The 6000-nt window shown below is 45.0% G+C and overlaps 1 protein-coding gene across 6 annotated transcripts in view; it reads left to right on the top strand.

The window, feature by feature from the left end:
* The first annotated feature begins 854 nt into the window (after positions 1 to 854).
* BACH2 (BTB domain and CNC homolog 2) overlaps positions 855 to 6000 on the top strand; it is a 265247-nt gene continuing 260101 nt past the window's right edge. For 5 of the 6 annotated variants that reach the window (XM_030555956.1, XM_030555953.1, XM_030555952.1 and 2 more), the window contains exon 1: positions 1068 to 1139. The gene's annotated coding sequence lies outside the window, so the exon portion shown is untranslated. Of the gene's footprint in view, positions 1140 to 6000 lie in introns of all 6 variants that reach the window. The other variant, XM_030555959.1, reaches the window with a different exon arrangement.

The following is a 6000-nucleotide window of genomic DNA, read 5'->3' as shown; positions in this document are numbered from 1 at the left end:
ACTAAATTGGTATGTAACTAGCTCACAAAACTACGGGGGGGGTGCTGGGGAAATTCAGGGGGGTGTACACCCCCTCTGGGGGGGGTCTAGGGAAATCCCTGGCTCCCCCAGCCCCGGGATCCTGCAGCGCCTGGGGTATGTGTGTGTGTGTGTGTGTGTGTGTGTGTTCCTTTAAGGGAGCAGAGCCCAGCCACACAACCGTGAGAGCAGCACCTCCCCGCCGCTGGCCGCGCGGCGCTGGACCGGCTGCCCCCGCCTCCTCCCCGCGGGGCTCTGCATCAGCAGCGAGCCCCCAACGCGGAGAGCGAGGACTACAACTCCCAGCCTGCCCCTCGGCCGGGCGCGAGCACAACAGGGAGGCCTCCGGGAGCAAAAGCTGGAGAGAGCGAGCGAGAAAGAGACAGACTGGCTCGCTGAGAACGCTGGGGAGGGAGATGCGCGTGCGCCTGGGCGCGCGGATGCCGGCGAAGTCGCTATTCGTGGAGCGGCGCTATGCCTGTTTCTGCGCGAAGGCGTCCCTGCCGCCGAGGGAGAGTGTGCTACGCGGTTTACGTAGCGTTATTGTGAATGGGAAAGGCGGGCGGTGGAGGAGGAGGAGGCAGGAGGGGGGGGGAATGATGTCAGCCTGCGAGTGTCAACAATGTAGCGATTGAGGGGAGTAGGCGGCGTTCCACTGGGGAGAGCGCGAGCCACGGGGGAGTGTAACCAACAGAACGGGGGCAGCCGCCGCAGCAGCAGCAGCGACACGCCTCCGGGCTGCGAAGGCACCGAGCTGCCATCGCTTTGTGCAGCCGCCGCCGCCAGTCCCGAGTGCAGCAGCAGCGTAGCGATTCCTGTGCGACTCCCCCTCCCCACGCCCCCCTCCCCTGCTGCAGGCTTCCCCCCTCCTCCTGCTGCTCCCCGTCCCCTCCCTCTATTTTTCTCTGCAAAGACTTTGGAGGCAGCTGGGTTTTAAGCCATCGCCATGTGAGGTGCGTCTCCGCGGCTGCACATTCCTAACCGCAGAAAATAACCCTCCCCCTCCATCATCAGCAAATCCAGCCCCCCCCCCTCCTCCACGTCCCACTCTGCCCCCGAGCCTCAGCGGGCTGGGGAGGCTGCAGCGAGAGGGGAAGGATCGAAAGTTGCAGGCGAAGAAGGTGAGCCCCCATTTCGCGGCTCTTTTCCCCGGGGAATGATGGAGATGAAGTTTGGTGTGTGTGCAGCTGGGGGGGGGGCGGAGAAGGGGCGGATTTTCTCCGAGCCAGCTGCTGCGGGGGCATATTTAAAAACAAGGCCGGTTCGCAGGAGGGCGAACAGTAATTTCTAAAAGTGGGAACCAACCACAGAAACGTTGCGTAACTGAAAGTGTGTAAAAGGATCTGAAGTGTGTGTGTATGCGCGTGAGAGAGTAAGCGAGTGAGTCCAGATCGGCTGTTTGTTGCTGGCCGATACTAGCTTAGCTTGACGTTTAGGGACCACCGCAAAGGGTGCCTTTTATGGGCGTTATGGTGGGATGAAGGAGGAGCAGAGATGATGGTCAGCCCGCAGTTGCTTTAGTGTGCGCGCCAGAGGAAAGTGTAGATGGTATATTGCATGCATGGTGATGGGTGTTTTGAGTAAGCAGGAGGAGGAGCACAAGAGTAATAAGTCAGACACGGGGGCTCTTGTTTTGTACGAGCGGAGAAAAGCAGCTGTCAGATTTCGAGGCCTTTTTAACGAGCAGTGAGAGGAGGAGGGGGGTGAGGCGAAGACACCTTGTCTACCCCCTCCTCCTTATTTCCCCTTCGCATTGTTTATTTGAGCATTTTAGCTCTTTTGTGCTACGGCGACTGGCTCGATCTTTCTTAAAAAAGGCAAACCCACCCACAGGGTTTGCTATGCATTTGTTGGATCCAAGCCCCCCGGCGAGCAAAGAATGCCTAGGTTAACATAAAGCGAGGAGGGTGCTGCTAAAAAGCAAAGCAATCGGGATTGCATTGCCCTTTGGGTTCCTTGCACACTTCCCTCAAACAGTGTGACAGTGTGAATTTTTGTCCTCGCTGGGTGGCTAAATACTTCCTGCCAGACCCCTCTTTACAGCCACTCTGTATGTGAAGCTCTTCTCATCAACCCGACTCCACCTCCGCCTGTCCTTTGATGGGGTTTTGTGTTCGGGATCTTATGTGTATCGTGACAGTGAAACTGTTCAGTTCCCGGATTTCTCCCACTTTCCCCTTCGGGTGAGTGGTCACGTTGCTGTGTTCTGCAGTGTAGGGATGTTGTGGGGTGGGTGCAGTTTCGAAGTTACTGCCCCATGAAAGAGGGTCCTTTCTGTAGCTTTGTTGCTTGCTTCTATGGCTTTTCTTTAAGAGTGGCTCAGCTGTTTCATTAGACACCTGCGTGGGGTTATTGGTCACACTCACTTGTAAAATGCCTGCCTTTGCTTGGGGTTCCAACCCGACTTCAGGCTAGTTTGTAACTTACTGCAAGTTGTTGCCAAACAGTTTAGTTGGTAAGTGTGTGTAACAGCCTGCAAAATAATTTTATTATTGGCAGTGTGCTTGTGGTAAAGGAGAACCAATTTTAATGGTTTCTGGCAAGCATCAGATCATTTCTTCATTTCTCAGATGACATCTTTTTGCTCCAGAGTGGTTTTTCTGTTAATTTCATCTGTTGAATGTATTAAACAAAAAGAGCTAATTTCTTTCCTGCCTAATGGGGTCTGCAAAGAAGATAGTGCTTATTGAGAGATGATGCTTCCCCCCTCCCTCTCTTTTTGGAGTAAAATTAGAGAGCAAGGGAACTCTGATAACAGTTTTCTCAGATCATTAAAATATAACATGTAGGCAAGGCCATTAGCTGCAAAAGCTCTGGCTGTCATGAAAGAAGCTAAGTGTGAAATCATGCCTCTCCTTTTGTGGAACAGGCTATTTTTATAATACAGCCGGTGTCTTGCTTAAAATGCTTCAGTTATTGTGAGATCATCATACCCTTATTACTGAAGCCCTGGCCGCTCTGGAGTAAACTGCATTTTTCATTCTTTATGGTAATAATGAACGTGAGACAGAAATGGCACCCATCAGACTTTAGTATCTAAAAAGATTGCGAAATTATAGTGTTGCTGTTTGCTCTGCTGTAGTTGAACATTTGTCAGTGTTTTAATGATAAAAATCCATTTTTGAGACTTCATCATTGTCATAAAATTTGTATGTGTTATAGTGTGGTATTTTAGGTCTTGAGTGGAGAGCATGTATTTTTATACCTTTTTTTTCTTCTTTGGAGTAGGTAGATTTGTATGAGATTTTTGTTTTAGCTACATGTAAGTGTGTAATTTCAAGGTGGTCGATTATTTGGTGTAGTTTACTTGTATTATTTGACAATTGTTTGGATAAGGGGAAAATGAAATTTTGGGTAGGAAATTGAATAATTGCTTTTCATACATTTGAATAGAATAAAATGGCTAAGGAAGTGTGTTAAGTATTTAACTACAGGGCTTGTGTAGTAACATTTTATTAATAACATTTCGGAAGGCACTTCAATGTGTAAGTGAAAAGCTAAATTCTGCTTCAGATGAGTGTATATTCTTCTGAAATTCAAGATTGACTTGCGTGGGCCCTTCACTGTAGTTAGTATCTCAGTACTCATGTAGCAGGTAGACTGGCATAGTACTTCATTGTAGTACCATGGATACGTGCTTTTAAATATTGGTGTTCTCTTCACACTTAACCATCGAACTCCAAAGATTGATTTGAAGGCGTTGGACATTATGCATCAAAATCAGCTGCGCAAAGTGGAAGGAAATCTTGTCTAATAAAGAATCAGAATTTCAAGTTTCTATTTCAAGCTTTTTCACTTTCCAGCTTTGAGGTATTGGGCAAACCACTTACCCAAGGTGTGCCTCAGTTGACCAAATTGTAAAATGAGCAGGATAGCAACATTACTAATGAAAAGTCCTGTAGAAGCACAAGTAGTGTTAAGATGTAAAATTAGACAACATTGCATTTTTTATAATATGTACTAACATATGTTTTTAAATGGCAGACAGCAATGAGTACTAGGAGGAGGGTGTACACAACAGACTATTGGGTGATATACTCCAAAATATGCGTTTAATAAAATCCTGATTAGTCAATTGTTAACAATGATTTATATCTCATATAACTTTAAAAAGCAGGAAATTCAGTGGTAGGGCTAATGTTTCTGGTTGCATCCTAGCACAGAAGCACATGGGAGTTCTGTTAGAATTAATGGAATTTATATGTGTAAACAGAATAGACTCCAGATACCATGATGATAACCCTCTCTCCCCCCCACCCCTTTGCTTTCAGCCACAGTACCTTAGCACTGAGGAGAAAATTTGCGAACTATATTGTGCGGTACACTAGGAATAACGTATATTGCTGACTGAGAGTAATGGCCCAAATCCAGATAAATAGGAGTATCATGTTGATGCCTAAATATTCTTAATATGAAAATGTTTTGACATTGTAGGCGGCCTTGGAGACTCATTGACATTAATGAGGTTTAGTACAATCTCCATGCTGCACAGGGGTCTGTGCATCTCTTCATGTACGCACATATTTAATGACAGTGGGAGAGATGAAACCGAACACCTGTGTATGTGATATGTAGTATGGAATGTGTAATAGTAATTGCCCATATTTAGTTATTTAAAAACCTCAATAGCTTGGCTGTTAAGTAAAATAGCAAGTCTTCTTTACAGGTTGCAGTATTTGTTGGACTAGCTTTTCATAAGAATAGCCATACTGGGTCATACCAATGGTCTATCTAGCCCAGTATCCTGTCTTCCAACATTGGCTGATGCGTGATGCTTCTGAGGGAATGAACAGAGCTGGGTATTTTATTGAGTCATCTATCTCCTGTTGTCTAGTCTCAGCTTCTGGTAGTCAGAGGCTTGGGGACATCCAGGGCATGGGGTTACATCCTTGACCATCTTGGCTAATATCTGTTGAGGCTTACTCTACAAATATCTGAAACCATGAAAAACAGTCATAATGACTTCCTCATTATTTTTTAAATCCCATTCCCCAAAAGAATAAAGAGGAATACTTTCTCCTTACATGTCCATGATATTCATTCATTTCAACAGGACTTTACTCATGCACAGGGTGAGACAAGACCTCTAAAAGTGCATCTGGGATGAAAAATTGTCCAGTTTCAGCTTGATGGATGTTTAAAACATCTAAAAATGAGTTGTATAGTAGTATATGACAGGTCCTAACTAGGCTCTTCAATAGTGATTACATTTTTTCTACAAGAGTGGTGAATAGATGATTTCTTAGAACTGCATATACTACAGGTGTGTTTGTGGGGAATCTCTTTTCCTTTTCTAATTCAGATGGTCCAAATGCATTTTACACTATCCTCTAATTGTATGCAAAGCCTTGCTCTCCTTGTAAGAGTGTCCACTCTTATTCAAAAATGCAGTCAAAAATAACTTTTGTTCATTTACAAGCCTGACTTCTGTATCTTTTGGGTGTTGCACATGTGAATTGTATTCGAACAAGCACATTATCACATCCTCAAGTATAGATTTATGTTCACTTCGGGTGTGGTGTATAACGTAGGGCTTGTGTGTAACTTATTTCTGAGTTGGAATAAGGGGCATATACAATGCATTTTGTTGATATAGTAAAGAAAAATTGGACTCATTTCTAATGAAAAATACCAGCTTTCTTTAAAAATCTAAGTGATTTTGTTTCTCCATTACAATCAGTTTAGGAGAATGTGGCAGATTCTTTGAAGATACTGCAATTCTCCACTAAGATTTGAATAGGTTTTTAATTGAATATATTATTGCAGTTGAGTGAACAATGACTCCCTACCTCTAAGTCTACCAGTGAATTGGCAGGATAGTGTTCAAAATGTTTACTCAGTTTTTTACAAAAAGTGGTCACCATTGCTTCAGCTAAAAGATATTAACCTTGGCAGGTGTCTGAATAGTAAATACACATTTGAAGCTTGCATCAGGAAATAAGACTCTGAAGCCAGCTGAGTTGCAGTGTACTCATTCTGCTT

This window comes from Gopherus evgoodei, chromosome 3, assembly GCF_007399415.2.
Source record: "Gopherus evgoodei ecotype Sinaloan lineage chromosome 3, rGopEvg1_v1.p, whole genome shotgun sequence".
In the NCBI taxonomy this organism is placed as follows: Eukaryota; Metazoa; Chordata; order Testudines; family Testudinidae; genus Gopherus; species Gopherus evgoodei.
The sequence above is the reverse complement of the archived record's forward strand: the minus strand, read 5'-3'. Positions and strand labels throughout refer to the sequence as shown.